The sequence below is a fragment of the Rhinopithecus bieti genome, unplaced genomic scaffold, assembly GCF_001698545.2.
Source record: "Rhinopithecus bieti isolate Rb0 unplaced genomic scaffold, ASM169854v2 scaffold_3878, whole genome shotgun sequence".
Classification (NCBI taxonomy): Eukaryota; Metazoa; Chordata; class Mammalia; order Primates; family Cercopithecidae; genus Rhinopithecus; species Rhinopithecus bieti.
The window spans coordinates 3125095-3145703 of record NW_016805059.1 but is presented as its reverse complement, the minus strand read 5'-3'; the positions used below and the strand labels follow the sequence as shown (position 1 = coordinate 3145703).

At 35.9% G+C, this 20609-nt stretch overlaps 1 long non-coding RNA gene across 1 annotated transcript in view; it reads left to right on the top strand.

Moving 5' to 3' along the window:
* LOC108529003 (uncharacterized) overlaps positions 1–2397 on the top strand; it is a 57962-nt gene extending 55565 nt beyond the window's left edge. Inside the window, exons 2-4 of the long non-coding RNA XR_001885369.1 lie at positions 1129–1247; positions 2033–2240; positions 2363–2397. This is a non-coding gene — a long non-coding RNA (uncharacterized LOC108529003). The remainder of the gene's footprint in view (positions 1–1128; positions 1248–2032; positions 2241–2362) is intronic.
* The last annotated feature ends 18212 nt before the right edge of the window (positions 2398–20609 follow it).

The following is a 20609-nucleotide window of genomic DNA, read 5'->3' as shown; positions in this document are numbered from 1 at the left end:
TGTCTATATCTATACAATTTTTTTTGCAGAGACACAGGTTGTTCTATTTGACTTGCAGTATTTATACAGGTATAATATTTGTGTTAGAATTGTTTACTGTAGCATACATTTTTCCTTGGCTAGCTAAAAGGAATTAAACAGCTGTGGGATTTTTCATGACAATACTAGAAAATAAATTTAACTTATTTTATGAGACTTCCAGATCAGAAGATATAAGAAGTACCTTAAAGGGATACAGATCCTACTGGCAATATACATAGTGTTTCCTCAAGAATGATCCAATTGTTGTTCCTTTAAAGGAGGTAGGTCACTATTATTACTGTGGTTATTATTGCCTGGAGGATCTCTGAATAGAACAGACTGATGATTTTAGCAATGCAGCTCCAATATTAGTTTTCATTTCTGGTGTACTAGGTTTTGAGATGGCCTGAGAAGCATTTTGTTGCTATGGAGTCAAGGTCCTTTTTTAATTTTACAAAGATGAAGTTTGGAATTCATAATATGATAGGAATATAAGGATCAGCACAGTCTTATAAGATAATATCTTCCTTTTGATATGTTGAAAGGAATGGCTATTACATTATTTCTTTTTGGTCAGCAGAGTCAGTTGCACGATGACAGATCCAGCCATGAATTAATTCAGAATAGTATCTAAAAGAAAATGAGCAAGAGTTTGTTTTCCTTATGTGACAGAAAAGATCTTAGGGGATAAGAGGGAGCAGAATGACGATAATGAAGTATGTGTTGACAAACATTTATTTAGTTAGTAGAAGGTATCAAAGTATAATAATAAATAAGATTAGAATTAAACAAAGAAAAATAATACTGGGAATCAAAAAATTAATCTTGCTCTGCTGTCTTTGATGGATGCAGTTTATGTTTGCAGTGATCACCTCCATCAGAGAGTCTTGGGAGGACAGAGTTCACCCTCTGCAGCAGCCTATTTCTGGTGATGCCTGGGAATCCTCAGTTTATATACAACTAATGAAATGGACATCCAGTGGTCTAGAGAAAGTGGTATAAGTCTTGTTAATTGAGAAACATGAGTCTAACGATCAATATCTTGGCATTTTACTGCCATGCTAATTGTTAACAGCACATTGTATGTTCTTTCCATCATGCTTCAAGGACAGAGATCTCCAACGCTTTGGCCGGAGGATCAACTTTTCAGGCTGCAGATCATGCCAGGGATGCTTGGGTGGTTGTTCTAAAAATGGAGCTTGAAGCAGCTGGTGATAAAGCTGGAGGTAACAGATAAGCCCTGTGTAGTATTTACTCACATCACTTTGTAAAAGGTAGACTCTGAGGTTGGAAATGAAATTCTCAAACACATAGGATGGCTTGTTATTAAGTGGTGAGAAGATAGCACTTGGATCCTAGAGGGAGTTGGTCTTGTTGCTCTCAAGTCTGAATAGTAATACTTTAGTCTTTGAAGTTTCAAGAATTTATTAGAGCTTTGCTTACAATTCCATTGGTTCTCTCCACGTTTCCTGATCATTTTGGATAAAAAGGACAGTGGAGTTTCAGAATAAAAGGTTAACTTTCAGTGATATTTAATCACAATACCAGTGAAATATGAAGCCCATCATCATCACTCCACCTCAAATTAAGAAAAGAAAATTGAACATTAATAATATTATAATTAATTTATTATACATATATCATATAAATATATATAGCTATTATAATATATAATGTAATACACATTATACATTATTTTAATTGCTTACCATAATATATTATATTGTTATTATTAATTATTATTATTGCTACCTTTGGAACTATAGCTCTTTGGCCAGGAAAACCTTGAGTTCACCCTAAGATTAAGTAAACAATAGCCAGAACATAGTCATAGCCATTGGGGCTATACAAATGCTTACGGCATTTTTATAAAACTTATCTGGAGGTATTCAAAGGGGTTGCCATTCCTTTTTGTGTCCTTCCTTTAGTCCTGCCAGGATCAGGAACACTAGATGCGTTGATTGTTCTGGGGTAGGGCCTGGGAGTCACTCGAATATTTTAAACTCCACAGGTGGGTCTCGCATGAAGCCAGCACTGAAGACCAAGATCTAGAAGCAGGCCTGGTGCTGCTGCTTTGCTACTGGAGTCCAGGTAGCACGGGGGACATAAGAGATTCTGAGGAACTTGTCCCCCTCTAACTGCTGAAGCCTTTGCCAGGGCTGCTGCACAAGCTCATTGCTGCCTGTCATCCAAGATATTTAGGAAACAATAATCAATAGGTAAGCTAAAATTTTTATGGAATGGAATTTTGACTGGGTAAATGTGTGTTTTAGAAAAAAAAAGATTGAAAGGTAATGTACTCCATTTTAAAATTATTTTATTTATTTATTTTTTTTTTGAGATGGAGTCTTGCTCTGTCGCCAGGCTGGAGTGCAGTGGTGCCATCTCAGCTCACACAAGCTCTGCCTCCCAAGTTCAAGCGATTGTCTTGCCTCAGCCTCCCAAGTAGCTGGGATTACAGGTGCGCACCACCACATGCAGATAATTTTTCTATTTTTAGTAGAGACAGGGTTTCACCATGTTGGCCAGGATGGTCTCGATCTCCTGACTTTGTGATCTGCCTGCCTCAGCCTCCCAAAGTGCTGGGATTACACGTGTGAGCCACTGTGCCCAGTCTATACTGCAATGGTTAGTAGTAGCAATAAAGTTACCTCTTGATATTGGGATTGTAAGTACATCGTTCTGCTTCTTAATATGTTTCTATTTTTAAATAATAAATAAAAATCATTTTTTCTTTAATCAGAAAAATGAGTGTAATAAGTACCACTTGTGAGTATAAGCCTATACATTTATCAAGTCATTGCTCTTCACTATGATTATTTCAAGATAAAATTTTTTTATTCTGTATTTTCCTATCAATAATCTTATTTTTCTTTTGCCTAATTCCAAAAGACTGCTTCTTCACCAAATGAGTTTGTTACTCTTGCTGCTCACGAAGGCATTGTCTCTATGGGGACCCATGAATGTTACCTGAAGGTTATGAAGGCAAGGCTGTTTTCCTTGGACGTGACCTGTTCTCCACAGGAATGGTACTCTAACACTATATTAGATTTTGTTTCTTCAAACAGAATATAAATTAGTCTCTTTGAAAATCAAACTATCTGAAAATAAATTAAAATGCCTATTTAGTGCCCTGAACTCAGATCAATCCATCTAAATTTCAGATTTTTCATGACAATAGATAAAAGTGTATAATATGGGGTGCACACACACACTCACATATGCATAAGGTGACACTGAAACTGAAAGCTAGCAGCACTACCACAGGGATTTAGTGGCTACTGGCTTTTTTTTTTTTTTTTTTTTTTTGGCACAATCCAAGGGGTTAGAAAGTTCCTTTGTAAGGGCTGCTACTTGGAATTATAGTCCATGTCATTAATGCACTTCATTTTCCAGTCCCTCCAATCCCTGCTTTTACATGACCCTATGTCTTTGTGTACATTACCATCTCTAGCTAGAGAGAGAGGGTAACTGGCGTAAGTGTGCACTTTGGGGTTATATAGATGTGGCTTCAAATCTGTTCTTTTACAACTTGTTCATTATGTGGCCCTAAGAAAGTATTTTATGCTCCCTCAGCTTCCATCTTTCCATCTTTAACATGTAGATAAGAACAGTGACTATCTCACAGAATCCTGAGACAATACTTGTGAAGGACTTGGTAACTTGGAAAACTGTTTAGTCTTTCTGTTTCTCACCCTTCTCTAACTCTTGTCTTTTCATAAAAACACACTTTTGAGATAATAAAAGATAAGAGCATTGACTGAAGCCCTCCTAGTGGCAGAGGTGGTACGGAAGAGCAGAACCCATTCTCAGCCAATGGTAATGGATAGTCAGGGGACAGCCAGAAGTGCAGGGGCTTTCACATTTCACTTGCCTGTTTTTTTTTTTTTTTACTTCACAGATGGAAACATTCACAGACTGGATCATTTTTTTTTTGCCTGGGGCTAAGGTCAAATACAGAGACAACCCCAGATTGGTCAACTCATTCACCAAATTTCAGTGGGTATATGCCATGGTTTGTATATTTGTGTCCCTTTAAAATTCATGTAAAACTTAATCCCCAGTGGAATAGTATTAAGAAGTGGGGCTTTGAGGGGGTGACTAGGCCATGAGGGCTCCACATTCAGGGGTGGGATTAGAAAATGGCAGAAGGGAACTAGGCAAGCCCTTTCCACCTTCTACCATGTGAGGATGCAGCAAGAGATGCCATCTTGGAAGCAGAGAGCAGTCCTCATCAGACACCTAATCTGCCAGCACCTTCATCTTGAACTTCCAGCCTCCAGAACTGTGAGAAAATAAATAGTTATTTTTATAAATTACCCAGACTCAGATATTTTGTTAGTAGCAGCAATGGACTAAAACAGCCCCTTTTCTCTCCTCTCTCTCTCTCTCTCTCTTTGGTGGCGGGGGTGGGGGCGGGATAGAGTCTCATTCTGTCACCCAGGCTGGAGTGCAGTGGCACAATCTCAGCTCATTGTAACCTCCACTTTCTGGGTTCAAGCAATCTTCCCACCTCAGCCTCCTGAGTAGCTGGAATTATAGGTGCACGCCACCACGCCTGGCTAATTTTTGTATTTTTAGTAGAAATGGGTTTCACCATGTTGGACAGACTGGTCTCGAACTCCTGGAACTCCTGACCTCAAGTGATCCACCCACCTCAGCCTCCCAAAGTGTTAGGATTACAGGCGTGAGCCACCGTACCCAGCCTCAATCTCCTTTTTGCAATTTGACCAATCCCTTCCTTTATGCTTGCCCAGCCTCACCTATTAAATTTCCTTCTTCTGCTTTCATACATGGTCACTGTCATAGAATAATGTAATTCCGAAGAAAACCTACAAAAGAAAAGACATTTTACATAAGCAAGAGACAGGATCATTTTAATGTTTGTTGCATCTACACACTGATGTTAATAAAAACTAGAAACATCTCAAGCTGAGGATGATAAAAGTTCATACACAGGAGACCCAGGGTGAAAATTGCAAGTGTGAGCTCCTTTCCTCGTCAGAGCTTAGCTTTCCTTAATGTTACTCCAAATAATTAGTGAGAGGTGACGGAAGTATCAACAAGAAAACATAAATTATTTAAACTACCTGCTGAAGAACCTGAGTAGAGATACTGTAAAAACCCTGTGTTTCTTCATGACAACTGGCTACATTACTCATGAAGTATATTATCATGAAGATGACTATCCAAGGGGGAAATTACCAATATTAATATTGCAATGACAGATCCATAAATATTCTTTTTCTAGACCACAATATACAATATGTACCCATGGGAACCTTTAGCTCATCTGAAGAAAAACAGTGCTAATAAAGACCGTGCTTCTCATACTGCCCTGATTATCTAAATGCCAAATGTTCAATTATAGATATTTCAGTGATCTAAACTTTAGGACCTGGAAGCAGCTTCGAAATTTAATTAAATCCTCATTATTTACTCTACTAATTATCTAAATTAAATATTTTCTTTACAAATGAAGCCCCTAATTAGGGAAAAATGAATGTTAACAATTTTGTTTTGACTTAGTCATTTTTTTTAACACGGAAATAGGTTTGCTGGTTTTAAACAGTATGAAAACTGAGAAAAGGAAAAGTTCACTTTTAAAAAACATTAGACCATTTGTTTCATTTATAAAATGTTCTAAAGTAAGCATGGATACATATGTGTTATTTGAATATATTTTATTTCCAATTCCATCCTTAGATGTAGCTTGTATGGAGGGTAAACGGTTTCCTTGTTTTTTAGCCTGGCTTGCTTGTTGCTTCTTCATTTCGTTGTTCGTGATACTGGAAGGCAAAAAAGGAGAGAGACACAAATATTAATGTTCTTCGCACCTCTGGGTCAAAATGAATACGGGGACACCTTGAAAGTACAATTAACATAAGCGTAAGTATGGAAAGATGGTGGATGAAGCAGAGTGAGGCGGGTGCTGGAGCACAGTTGCCAGTGGGCTACCTGTGAATGGCAGGCACTGTGTTAGGAATGGAGGTCTCAGAAGAACAGAATCCAGGCACGGAGTGGGGAGAGAAGAAAATGAAAAATGACCAGTTAGGTTGGTGAATTGTTACAGAGTCTACAATATTATTTCCTTCTATAACCCTCACCTTAACCCTAAATATTGGAAAATATACAAAAATCGTGGAATATTTGGAAGCTGGCAAAGCAGGAGAATAAACATGAACACAGCATGAGAAATGAAGCCACGTGTGCTACTGCAAAGAGTCCTAAGGAGTTGCAGAATGCTTGTGGTGGGCATTTTGGAGTTTAGGGAGATACAGCGGGACTGTAAGTCCTAATCAGAAGGTCAGATGGGAAGGCTGAAGAACTCCTTGTAAAATCGCGGGCTTCAGCCTGAAGAATAGCACTGTTCTGCAGGAAGATGCCATTATCCTGAAATGAGGTACAACTTTTGGAGCAGTGTGAGAAAAGGGAACGAACATCTAGCAGCCACATCAAGGAAGTGAAGCTTCAATGTCAAAGGAAATTAAGAGTTTTCATAGTTTGGTGTTCTCCACCTGATTTGGAAGTGGAGTTTTTGGGCTTGATATTTGCAAGTAAGGTGTCTGTATAAAGCATTATTTAAAAAACTTTAGGAAAAGATTGCATTCATTTTTATTAAGTTTAGTTATTGACTTGAAATAATGTTTTTCTTGACTGTCATCCCTTTTTCAAGCAAAGTAGGACATGGGAAGACTCAGTCCTCCACCTTCTGCTAGACAATGAACAAAATGAATCTCAAGCACCAAAATACCCATCTTGGGACCATAACACAGCTGCATCTTCTGACACTGAAATGCAATTGTCTTAAACTACACTTGTGGATTGACTAGTTGTAGGAAGCACAATCACCACACTGAAACAGGTTTGACCGACGAGAAGCATGGGGAAGCATACTGTTTCAGTTGGGTTGCTTAGCTGCAACAGAATTTCTGATATGCCAGATGTGTTTGTCTGCCCTCCTCTTCTCTACATGACACACACTACAAAGCCCTACATAGGACTCCTTGTTAAACCCATAAGTTGTTGTAGACATAGGCTCCTTTTACAGAGTCAGAGTGACTAATCTTGCATATGGGGAATTGTGTGAATATGTTATTATACTGAAGTTAGGAAAGTCGAAGTCTCTGGTCTTTCAGGAATTGAGAGAAAGCTAGTAGAAGCAGAGTAGTCATCGCTTTTAGATCTTCAGGGTCTTACAAACAAGGATTTGACTTTTACTCTGAGCTTCTGTTAGCTTTAACTAGAGGCCTTTGTTTTTTTTTAGAGATGAATCAGAAAATTGACAGATCCTTCTCGATTCTTCCTTCCATTTTATTGTACTCTCTGTGCAGCTGGTTACCTATAAACCGTCTGTATTTTTCTAAATAAATAAAGTCTTGTGACCTTTGAAAGGCAGCAAAGCACAATGAAAAAGGCAAAACAGGCTATGAGCTAGAAACACCATTGTTATCCCAACTCTGCCTACTAGTAGAGCTGAATTGGAATGTGTATTTAATCTATCTATATATTTTTGCCTCATCTGTAAAATGAGAGTAACAGTCATTTAATTCTTCAGGTCTTAATGAGAAACACTCAATGACATTACATTTGGAAGCACTCAGTACCATGTTGGCCACGTATTAAATATCTAATAATTGGTCATGGTTATTACTAACAATTGGTTTGATTCATTTCAGTATGACAGGATATTGGTCTTGGGTTTTCATTTTCAATTTGATATAACCAGTTTTTTTTTTTGTTTTCTAAAATTATAATATTTTATGTTGTAGATAAAATAGGTATGAAAGTTATTTCTTAGTTTACATCATAGCTAAAGAAGAGTGACATCTTTATTCTGTGCTGTTTATTCAATGCCGCTGAAGGCAGTTATATCGCACACTGTCTCTACACAGCTGGTGCTGATGAAATTGTACCTGTCCCCTAGGTCAGGTTACGTGAATTTTGTTTCTGCCCACCTGCTGTGTGTCCATACACATAGCAATTTAGTAGCTGTTACACCTTCCTGTCTTTGAAGAAGGAATCTGGTCCAGAAGGGAAAACAGAAACACTTAAAATGGCCTGGAAACAATGGCAAGTGAACAAAAGCAAATCATTGTGTTAGAAGATAAATACAATAGGTGAGAGAAGACAGTTGAGTGTGAGAGATTCTTAGGGAAGGTGGGTTTGAGTTGAACATGGAAAAGGTGATGACCATGGACTTTTGAAAATTAGCTGTTTGTATGTCCTAAACAATTCAAAAGTTGTCAATAAAAAATATCGATTATAGCTGTAAAATGGAAATAAAGTAATTCTTAGAGTGAAAAAATATAAACATGTATTGTGACCCTTTATGAGCTGAGAATAATGTTAAGCATGTTTACTCATTCATTTTATTCAATAGTTATGTTTTATTTGCATATACTAGTTGTTATTCTAAAATTGTTTTGGCCATTTTACTTTTTTATCTTTTATATTACTTGTGCTATCCTTTTATTTTATTTTATTTTGTACAAATGGTAAAACTGAAGCTCTGAAAAATAAGTACCTTACTCAAAGTTACACATGGTATGGAAGACCTAGAATTGAAACTCATCTGTTTGACCATAAACCAATTTGTATACCATGTAGACTCATTAAAAATAAGTTAATTTATAGACCTTAGGGAAATGCTATAAAGAAAATTTTCTTCTTAGCAAATTTTTTAATCCTCCAGTAATAGGTGAATCTCTGTGTGTTTTTAACTAGCTGTATGTATTAGATGTGCGAGATCAAAATCAGTGGCTTACTTAGAACAGTTTGGTGAGAAAAATAAATCTCCTACAATAAACATGGTTTACAAAAAAGAAATGTAAATGACAAAGTGTCTGAGATAGGTCTCAAATCAGTTTTGAAGTTTATTTTGCTAAGGTTAAGGATGTACCTGGGAGAGAGGTCTGTGTCTTTCTCCAAAGATGTTTTTGAGGGCTTAAATATTTAAAGGGGAAAATGGGCTGGAGGGGAAAAATGGAGGGTATGGCAATCCACATGTTGCAGGAGAAAATGAGCAGGTACAGGATAGTCAATTATGTATTCATCTAGAGCTGAGTAAATCAGCATTTTACATAAGATAAAGTGAGCATAGAGTAGCTGCCTGTGAAGATATTTAATCTTTTATACCTAGCTCTCTGCTTAGGAACAAAAGGAAAGTCAGTTTCTTGCATGATTCAGCTTTCAGCTTAATTTTATTCTTGGTCATAGATAATTGAGGTACTGAGTTTTTATTTTCCTTTCACATTTCTTCCCCAATTTAAAAAAATCTTTCAGAGAAAGCATTTTAGAAGAAACTGAGTCTCTGGTCTCAGGTTTTGTCTGATGACTCATGGTTGGGATGGTTTATTCCTAGACAGATATGTCCCACTTTGTTAGGAGAGGTCATTTTTAGTAGGTTGTGGAGTCTCATGTCCCATGAGGAAAATATAGTGGGAACACGAGAGAAATAAAACAACACACAAACAAAAAAAAAAAAAAAAAAGAGGGAAGAACAAACCTGGAAAACCAAAATAGGCCATATTACCCTGAAGTCTACACATCAGTAGGTAGATATGAAAGTGGTTTGTGTGTATAAATAGGATGCTGTTATTGTCTTCTGAAGTTTACATTGTTAGCTTTAATTCACAGGGCTTTAAGATTAACACAACTTAATTTTTCATGTTTTCAAATCAGGAAAAGTGGGGAGAAAAGGAAAAGAAAAAAAGGAAAAAAATTAAAAACATTATTTTGGACTGAATTCAGTCCAAATTGTAGAAAACAGTAAAAATTGAAAATAATTAGGCAGGGCTAAAATCTAGTTGTAGGAAATAATAATAATTGAAAAGAATTAGACAAAGCTGGAGTCTAATAACGGCTGTACTATAGTTTATTTTGAAACCTGATTTATCTCTCTCCAATTCCCCATTTTTATTAAAGATAAAATCATAGAAGGATCAATTTAGTTGTAAAATAAGTTTTAGTACTATTATTTGTGGCTTGACTCTTTGCATAAAGTGCAGCAAGAATAATCATTTGTCATATAAGCTCACTGTTTTTTTCTTAACTGGCTTTACTGGAACTTATTTTGTAAGGTGTACAAAACTACACCTTTTTAAAAGCCTCAAGCCCAGACAAGGATTTCTCTGTGCCTGAAGTGCATTTCTCAGTGCCTTTCGGTGTGAATTGGGTTTATTTCTCTCTTTTCAAGGTCTCAAGAAAAATTGGGGTTCCTGGGTCTGTCAGAAAGTGACATTCTTTACTTACCACAGGTCAGAACCCTGTAAAGGACAAGGTATGGGGCCAGATTTTCCAAGGAGATTTCATCAGCTCTGTAGGTCAGCCCCTTTTTCTCAAGGCCACGTGAAAATATGTTATTCCAGTCAAATCCTTGGTAAAATAACCAGTGTCTCCAACTATGCTCTGTTATAAAAGAAAACAGATTTTTATTGAACTTTTGCAAATCACTATATTGTCATAAATTAATAATACTCACAAAATAGCTTCCAAATTTTGGAGAAATTAGGTTGAGAGAAAGGAATTATGTTTTAAATTTTGCTCCTAAGAATACACTTTACTAAACTGTTAAGAGCTATACGTAGCTTAAAAGAGGATAAAGTTTTTTGTGTGTCTCAAAATAAAACAAAAGAATCATCAAATGTTTTAAGTAAAAAGTTGTAAGACATTATTTCAACCTTCTGTTAGTTCAGTTCATGCAATTAACTCCTGTTCTACTTGATGCTGAATTAATAATCCTTATGAATACTCTGGCTGTCCATGAAAGTCCTAGAAGTTTTTCTCTCTATTCCAATGGTACAATCTCCAAAGTTATCAGAAACTTGTATTTACAAATATGCCTCAGAGTTCTATAGCTGATTATGAACTGCCCTATAAAAGTATCAAAGTTGGTCAGGTGTGGTGGCTCATGCCTGCAATCCCAGCACTTCGGGCTGCCATGGCGGGTGGATCACGAGGTCGGGAGTTCAAGAGCAGCTTGGCCAAGATGGTGAAACCTCGTCTCTACTAAAACTACAAAAATTAGCCAGGTGCGGTGGCAGGCACCTATAATCCCAGCAACTCAGGAGGCTTAGGCAGGAGAATCACTTGAACCCGGGTGGCAGAGGTTGCAGTGAGCTGAGATCGTGCCACTGCATTCCAGCCTGGGTGACATAGTAAGATTCCATCTCAAAAAAAAAGAAAAAAAACATATCAAAGTTAAACAACAATTATGGATGACAAAAATCTTAGAAAAGCCATGAATGAAGACACAGTTCACAAGGAAATTGGTTACTTCTGTGACACAGAACAATTTTACATAATATCGTAATTATTACTGATGGCATATACAAATAAATATCAGAATCACAGAACTCTCATATAATTTTAGAACATTACTAGTCACACGTTTATATAAACTTTATAATCCAAAGAAGGTTAAACACCATTTCATATTTGGCAATCCTTCCTGCATGATTTTATTATAGCAAATAAGCTAAATATATCTCTTCTGAACTTCTGGAGACTTAATACCAAAAAATTAATGAGATCAAAAGGACTAAACTTTGAATATGATTTTAAAAGTGCAAAATATCAAAAGTTACTTAATATCACAAAATAGAACCATGGGTCATTGTAAAATAAGTAATTAATTTAGCCAAAGTGATAACTCAACAATTTCTTAAAACAAGGAAAAAAACATTTATTCTATGAGAGAGGAGACTTAATCTCTCAAACAACAAGTCTTAATAAAGAGACCAGGAGGCCAATTAAATCTGTCTCTCAAATCTTGTAAACAAATCTATTAAATTTTAGTCACCTTGACCATTAGACATAATTTTGATAAGTCTTTTTTAAGCCTTCTATTTTTTTCTTAAATTAAAAAGTAGGTTAATGCTCCAAGGAAACCTTGTTAATCTGACACAGGGGCCAAGATGCTGGGGTTGCATCAGTGGGCCTTTGATATTAATGCTTTCTTTAGAGAAAAACTCTGAATTAACTTTCTCTCTCAAATTCAGCACTTACAATCTCACATGCCCACCTCTTTCATGGTAGTTCCTGGGCTTAGAACGGTTGATTAGTTTTAATTTCTGACCCTGTGTCTCAGGAACTTGTTTATTTTGTTGATCATCTTCTCCTGGGTCTGAAAATGAGGCTTTAACTGTGGTCAGTGTTTAAGGTTTAGCAGTATTTGATGTTCTTTATAGACCCAGGAATCAAAACCCTGTAACTTCACAGCACAAAGACTTTAAAAGCAATACATAAAATGTTACATGGATGTACCTTAATTTTTCTTTTTTTTAATTTCAAGGTTTTATTTATTTATTTATTTAGACAGAGTCTTGCTCTGTTGCCCTGGCAGGCATGCAGTGATGCAATCTTGGTTCACTGTAGCCTACACTCTTCTTGGATCAAGCGATCCTCTCACCAAGCTTCCCAAGTAGCTGGCATGCTACCCATCAAACCAATTTTTGTATTTTTTCTAAAGATGGGCATCTCACCATGTTTCCCAGGGTGGTCCCAACCTGTTTTGATCTCCAAAAGTGCCGGGATTACAGGCATGAGCCACTGTGCCCAGTCAAATTCCAGTTCCTCCTAAGCAAATCAAGAAGTTAGTAACAATGACATAGGAATTATTTCAATAAATAAAATGTAAAATCTGTTAGACCAGTTACCAAAAGAAAAAAAAAAAAAAAAAAACCTTCCACAGTATGATTGCTTTTCCCTATGTGGACTCCATTTAGAAAACTTTAAGTCAAACTAATGAAAATGATGGTTGAATTAGTTAGACATAGAGAGTGTGTCCTGGGTTATAAGTGAAAGTTTTCAGATTTATAGAACAATTTAGACATATTAAGAAAAGCTGAGAGCACAGAATGTTATATTGGATGAAAACACCTCCTTTATACATTTAAGAAAATCATTTTAGCATCAGGCCACAACAGCAGTTAGAAACTGAAGGGAAAACAATTACAGTAGCTAATGAGAAAGTTGAAGGAGACAGTTATTTAAGGCCTTCTCAAAGAAGAGAGAAAGTTAAAAATAGTAAGATGCAATAAAAGTTGAATTTGGCAGTAAAAAAAATTAAAATCTCTTGTAATTGTATTTAGAATAAATCAATACCTTAAGAAAATTTTGCTGTTCTAACCAATTTTTTACTGTATTAGTGTTTTTTCATATCAAAGCCCAATCTCTAGAAAGAGTACTATTTCCTTGTAATTATAGCCAACTTGATCATATAAAGTTTTGTTAATCATGAATCCTCTTTTTATAAACCTTTTACAACTTACATAAACCATTTACAGCATGCTTGAACTTCCTGTTTTATCCCAAATATCCCTCTTTCTTAAATAACTGGTCATTATATTTTAGGATCCAAAAATTACCATACAAGACTCTTTCTCATATTAAATTATTTTCCTTTGACTCTTTCTTACCAAAAAATACCTTTATATATCTATAACTTTCTTTACATCTCTCATATTTACTATTTCAGAAATAACCTTTGAGTTAGAGAAAAACTATATTGCTTTAAATGAATTTTTTTTAGAAAAATATGTTCCAATTTTTAAAAAAAAATTGGAAATGACCCAGACATCTAATAAATATCTATTATTTAATTCAATATAACTTTAGATTCTAAATTATGTCAAGTTAATTTATAAGCATTTATTTCATTAAATTTACCCAATTACTTTATTTTTAATAGATTGTTTAAGACAACTGTGGTAGTCCTCACTTAACATTATTTTCCTCTTAACCAATTTTACAACCTGTGAATTTCAGGTGTTTATCAAAGTAAAAATATTAAGGTTAAATAAATGTTGGGTTTTTTGGTCAATAATTCAGGATTTAGGTGTTTTCATTAAACCAAACTCTTAAATGCCTTATTTCTAAAAAACAAATACACAAATTAATTCTCTTTTGGGCTGAAAGCTTTATAATCCTCATGCCAAATTTTGACACTTTATAATATCTGGCAGAGATAAGTATTGAGCTACTTGACCAATAAATCTAAACAATAATGTATGTTGACAATACTGAAGACATTTCTAATTTTATTTTACCAATAATTTTAAAACCAGCTTACTTATTAAGCATTTATTAGAGTCTCATGAACTTGAAAAAGCATTTGGGCTTAAATTTTTATTTTTCTAATGGAGCTCTTTTATATATATTTGGAAGTGAAACATTATACACACAACACATAAATACATAGACATATTAGACATGCAGACAGATTAGATCTTATAAATTCATAAAACCTCTTTTTCTTCCTATTTTTGACTTCCAATTTCTTGATAACCTGTTTCATTACTCAAGGCAGCTTGTCAGCCAGTTAGCCCTAAATTTGCACACTAAAGGAATGACTCAGGTGAAAATCAGACAGCAAAATTTACATTTCCTAGTGGAGAGAGAGAGAGAGACAGAAATAGACAGAGAGAGAGAGACAGAGAGAGGGGAAGAAAGTCCACTGCGCTAGAGGGAAATTAAAAATGGATGCCAAGTCAAACATAAAATTATATAAATCAACCATAGGATTGTATAAGGAAATCAATTTTATTTAGATGGGTAGTTTAAAATTCAGTCTTTATCTTTTAACTGGACCTCTGAGCTCTAGGTAGGGCCCACACTGAATCCTGGGTTTCCAAAAAGAGATATCATGAAACTAGGTCATGAAATGCTTTTACAGTGCACTTTGTTGCAAAGGCATTTCTGTAAAACAAACAAAAGAAAATTCTAAGCCTCCCCAAACAACTAAATGGACTCCTTCTCTCAGCCAAGCACATTATTATAAAGTAAACACTAGACCAGGTCATGATGGGAATGGGTGGTTGGATATGCTTCATTGTTACCTTCCTCCTTTTGGAATTCAGGCACAGCTGACCAGCATTAATGTTAAAACAGACCTTAAGACTGACAAAACAGAGTCTTTGTAGCAATAAGATACCAGCATGACAGATAGCAGACCCTGAAATAAATTAAACTATTTTACCCCAAAATATATTTCTTTGGCATATTTTGAAATGGCCTTGCAAAGCTGTTATAGAGAAATCTACAGTCTGCAGAGAATTCCATTCCATTTCCAGATCTTTTTCCTGATCCAGGAGAGAATTAATTAAGAGTCTGGCACTTTATAAGTCTGATAAGAAATATGTATAATCTATTCTCTCTGAAGTCTGCTACCTGGGGGCTTCATTTGCCTGTAAGAACCTTGGTCTCCACAACCCCTTATCTTAACACAGACATTTGCTTGTACTGGTTCTAGGTCTTTAGGTAAATCATGTCAATCAATTGCCAATAAGTAAACCTTTGAATCCACCTATGACCTGGAAGCCCCCACTTTGAGTTGTTCCACTTTTCCAGACTGAATCAATGTACATCCTACATGTACTGATTGATGTCTAATGTCTCCCTAAAATGTATAAAACCAAGCTGTAGCCTGACCACCATGGGCACATGTTCTCAGGATCTCCTGAGGAGGTTTCACAGCCAATTGGTCATTCATGTTTGGCTCAGAAAAAATATCTTCAAATATTTTAGAGTTTGACTCTTCATCAGCATTTCTCTATGTGTTGAAACCATATCCTTTGTCATCTTAAGCATGTAATAGCAGCCTCTGTAGCAATAACTATTTTAGTCAAAAAACAAAACGAAACAAAACACATACAAAAAAAAACAGGTAACACAATACAAAAGCAAGTGGTTTAAGATCTGAGAGGAATTTGTTTGTTTATACTCTTGGGAAGTCCATAAGGAAAAACAGAGGTTTCTTCCAAAAAGGAGTCTGATGACTTATCTGATTTCTTTAAGGAATCTCAGGCTGTTAGAAATTATGTTAGGTCCTTCGTGTAGTGGATCATGGCAAGAGGAGGGAGAGACAGTCAGAAGCAAATGGGAAAAAACAGAATTCAGACTACTGAGAAGAAAGAGAGAGAGAAAAAAAAAACCTTTTTCTCAAAAGACAAGATCCTAGGAAAGAAAAAAGGGGACAAAGCTCTTAAATATATATACATCTTGGGTATTTGCTTTAAACTTAACTGACTTTTAACCACTGGAGCTCTTAAAAAGTCCTTTAAAATTTCTTATTAACATATTTTAGTTGGGACAAACTGCTGACATTTCAAAAGTAACACCAATATCAAACCAGATAAATGACTGGATTAGGAAACAAACTCAGGCTGTCATGATGGAAAAAGGGCAGAATTATAGCTACTGAACTACAGCACGGGTTAGGTGGCTGCCATTGCTTTTTCAGTTTGGCTTGGCTAACAAAAGGTAGACTTGGCAGGTAAATAAAGTCCCTCCGAGGGTCACAAATTATTCCTTTTTTTGCTTTTGTTAGCCTTTTTGTTTTTGTTTTTCCTTTTTTTTTTTTCCAGCTTCAGGAATTTAGCCAATCCAGAGGTCTTGTTTCCCATAATTTAGAATTTTCCTTCAGATTTTGCCAAATCAGGTAGCGCTGGTCAAACCAAAGGGGAAAAAGACCGTAATAACAAAAACAGCAACAACAGAAGAAACAAACAAAAAACAGTTAAGCAAAAGAACCAACTGCACAATTTATATGATTTCTGAGCTCTCTAATCGTAAGGAGAAATTAAAGCCAGCTGGTTGTTAGTCTTAACTTTTAGTCTTTAAGGAGAATTTCCAAGACAAAACTCCAATTCAGCTACTTACCTGGGAATGGAGTGCTCTCTAACATTTTAGAAGGAGAAGAAAAAAAAAACTCAAACTCACCTTCACTGTTGGAAGCGAGCTGAAACCCCAGAAAGAAGTTGTCTGCTCTCTATCGTCATCACGCCTTCCTCATTGGAAGCGAGCAAAACTCCAGAGAAGGAGTTGTACAGCAAAATAAACCTTAGATCTGTTTTGTTTTGTTTTGTTTTGTTTTGTTTGTTTGTTTGTTTTTGTTTTGAGACGGAGTCATGCTCTGTCGCCCAGGCTGGAGTGCAGTGGCCGGATCTCAGCTCACTGCAAGCTCCACCTCCCGGGTTTACTCCATTCTCCTGCCTCAGCCTCCCGAGTAGCTGGGACTACAGGCACCCGCCACCTCGCCAGGCTAGATTTTTGTATTTTTTTAGTAGAGACGGGGTTTCACCGTGTTAGCCAGGATGGTCTCCATCTCCTGACCTCATGATCCGCCCGTCTCGGCCTCCCAAAGTGCTGGGATTACAGGCTTGAGCCACCGCGCCCGGCCAATAAACCTTAGATCTTAACCAAATTTTGCGTGATCAGGGATTCACTGGAGAAGGGAGTTTCCAGGCCTCGGNGAAAAATATGTTCCAATTTTTAAAAAAAAATTGGAAATGACCCAGACATCTAATAAATATCTATTATTTAATTCAATATAACTTTAGATTCTAAATTATGTCAAGTTAATTTATAAGCATTTATTTCATTAAATTTACCCAATTACTTTATTTTAATAGATTGTTTAAGACAACTGTGGTAGTCCTCACTTAACATTATTTTCCTCTTAACCAATTTTACAACCTGTGAATTTCAGGTGTTTATCAAAGTAAAATATTAAGGTTAAATAAATGTTGGGTTTTTTGGTCAATAATTCAGGATTTAGGTGTTTTCATTAAACCAAACTCTTAAATGCCTTATTTCTAAAAAACAAATACACAAATTAATTCTCTTTTGGGCTGAAAGCTTTATAATCCTCATGCCAAATTTTGACACTTTATAATATCTGGCAGAGATAAGTATTGAGCTACTTGACCAATAAATCTAAACAATAATGTATGTTGACAATACTGAAGACATTTCTAATTTTATTTTACCAATAATTTTAAAACCAGCTTACTTATTAAGCATTTATTAGAGTCTCATGAACTTGAAAAGCATTTGGGCTTAAATTTTATTTTCTAATGGAGCTCTTTTATATATATTTGGAAGTGAAACATTATACACACAACACATAAATACATAGACATATTAGACATGCAGACAGATTAGATCTTATAAATTCATAAAACCTCTTTTCTTCCTATTTTGACTTCCAATTTCTTGATAACCTGTTTCATTACTCAAGGCAGCTTGTCAGCCAGTTAGCCCTAAATTTGCACACTAAAGGAATGACTCAGGTGAAAATCAGACAGCAAAATTTACATTTCCTAGTGGAGAGAGAGAGAGAGACAGAAATAGACAGAGAGAGAGAGACAGAGAGAGGGGAAGAAAGTCCACTGCGCTAGAGGGAAATTAAAATGGATGCCAAGTCAAACATAAAATTATATAAATCAACCATAGGATTGTATAAGGAAATCAATTTTATTTAGATGGGTAGTTTAAAATTCAGTCTTTATCTTTTAACTGGACCTCTGAGCTCTAGGTAGGGCCCACACTGAATCCTGGGTTTCCAAAAGAGATATCATGAAACTAGGTCATGAAATGCTTTTACAGTGCACTTTGTTGCAAAGGCATTTCTGTAAAACAAACAAAAGAAAATTCTAAGCCTCCCCAAACAACTAAATGGACTCCTTCTCTCAGCCAAGCACATTATTATAAAGTAAACACTAGACCAGGTCATGATGGGAATGGGTGGTTGGATATGCTTCATTGTTACCTTCCTCCTTTTGGAATTCAGGCACAGCTGACCAGCATTAATGTTAAAACAGACCTTAAGACTGACAAAACAGAGTCTTTGTAGCAATAAGATACCAGCATGACAGATAGCAGACCCTGAAATAAATTAAACTATTTTACCCCAAAATATATTTCTTTGGCATATTTTGAAATGGCCTTGCAAAGCTGTTATAGAGAAATCTACAGTCTGCAGAGAATTCCATTCCATTTCCAGATCTTTTCCTGATCCAGGAGAGAATTAATTAAGAGTCTGGCACTTTATAAGTCTGATAAGAAATATGTATAATCTATTCTCTCTGAAGTCTGCTACCTGGGGCTTCATTTGCCTGTAAGAACCTTGGTCTCCACAACCCCTTATCTTAACACAGACATTTGCTTGTACTGGTTCTAGGTCTTTAGGTAAATCATGTCAATCAATTGCCAATAAGTAAACCTTTGAATCCACCTATGACCTGGAAGCCCCACTTTGAGTTGTTCCACTTTTCCAGACTGAATCAATGTACATCCTACATGTACTGATTGATGTCTAATGTCTCCCTAAAATGTATAAAACCAAGCTGTAGCCTGACCACCATGGGCACATGTTCTCAGGATCTCCTGAGGAGGTTTCACAGCCAATTGGTCATTCATGTTTGGCTCAGAAAAAATATCTTCAAATATTTTAGAGTTTGACTCTTCATCAGCATTTCTCTATGTGTTGAAACCATATCCTTTGTCATCTTAAGCATGTAATAGCAGCCTCTGTAGCAATAACTATTTTAGTCAAAAAACAAAACGAAACAAAACACATACAAAAAAAAACAGGTAACACAATACAAAAGCAAGTGGTTTAAGATCTGAGAGGAATTTGTTTGTTTATACTCTTGGGAAGTCCATAAGGAAAACAGAGGTTTCTTCCAAAAGGAGTCTGATGACTTATCTGATTTCTTTAAGGAATCTCAGGCTGTTAGAAATTATGTTAGGTCCTTCGTGTAGTGGATCATGGCAAGAGGAGGGAGAGACAGTCAGAAGCAAATGGGAAAAAACAGAATTCAGACTACTGAGAAGAAAGAGAGAGAGAAAAAAAAAACCTTTTCTCAAAAGACAAGATCCTAGGAAAGAAAAAAGGGGACAAAGCTCTTAAATATATATACATCTTGGGTATTTGCTTTAAACTTAACTGACTTTTAACCACTGGAGCTCTTAAAAGTCCTTTAAAATTTCTTATTAACATATTTTAGTTGGGACAAACTGCTGACATTTCAAAAGTAACACCAATATCAAACCAGATAAATGACTGGATTAGGAAACAAACTCAGGCTGTCATGATGGAAAAGGGCAGAATTATAGCTACTGAACTACAGCACGGGTTAGGTGGCTGCCATTGCTTTTCAGTTTGGCTTGGCTAACAAAAGGTAGACTTGGCAGGTAAATAAAGTCCCTCCGAGGGTCACAAATTATTCCTTTTTTTGCTTTTGTTAGCCTTTTGTTTTGTTTTCCTTTTTTTTTTTCCAGCTTCAGGAATTTAGCCAATCCAGAGGTCTTGTTTCCCATAATTTAGAATTTTCCTTCAGATTTTGCCAAATCAGGTAGCGCTGGTCAAACCAAAGGGGAAAAGACCGTAATAACAAAACAGCAACAACAGAAGAAACAAACAAAAAACAGTTAAGCAAAAGAACCAACTGCACAATTTATATGATTTCTGAGCTCTCTAATCGTAAGGAGAAATTAAAGCCAGCTGGTTGTTAGTCTTAACTTTTAGTCTTTAAGGAGAATTTCCAAGACAAAACTCCAATTCAGCTACTTACCTGGGAATGGAGTGCTCTCTAACATTTTAGAAGGAGAAGAAAAAAAAAACTCAAACTCACCTTCACTGTTGGAAGCGAGCTGAAACCCCAGAAAGAAGTTGTCTGCTCTCTATCGTCATCACGCCTTCCTCATTGGAAGCGAGCAAAACTCCAGAGAAGGAGTTGTACAGCAAAATAAACCTTAGATCTGTTTTGTTTTGTTTTGTTTTGTTTTGTTTGTTTGTTTGT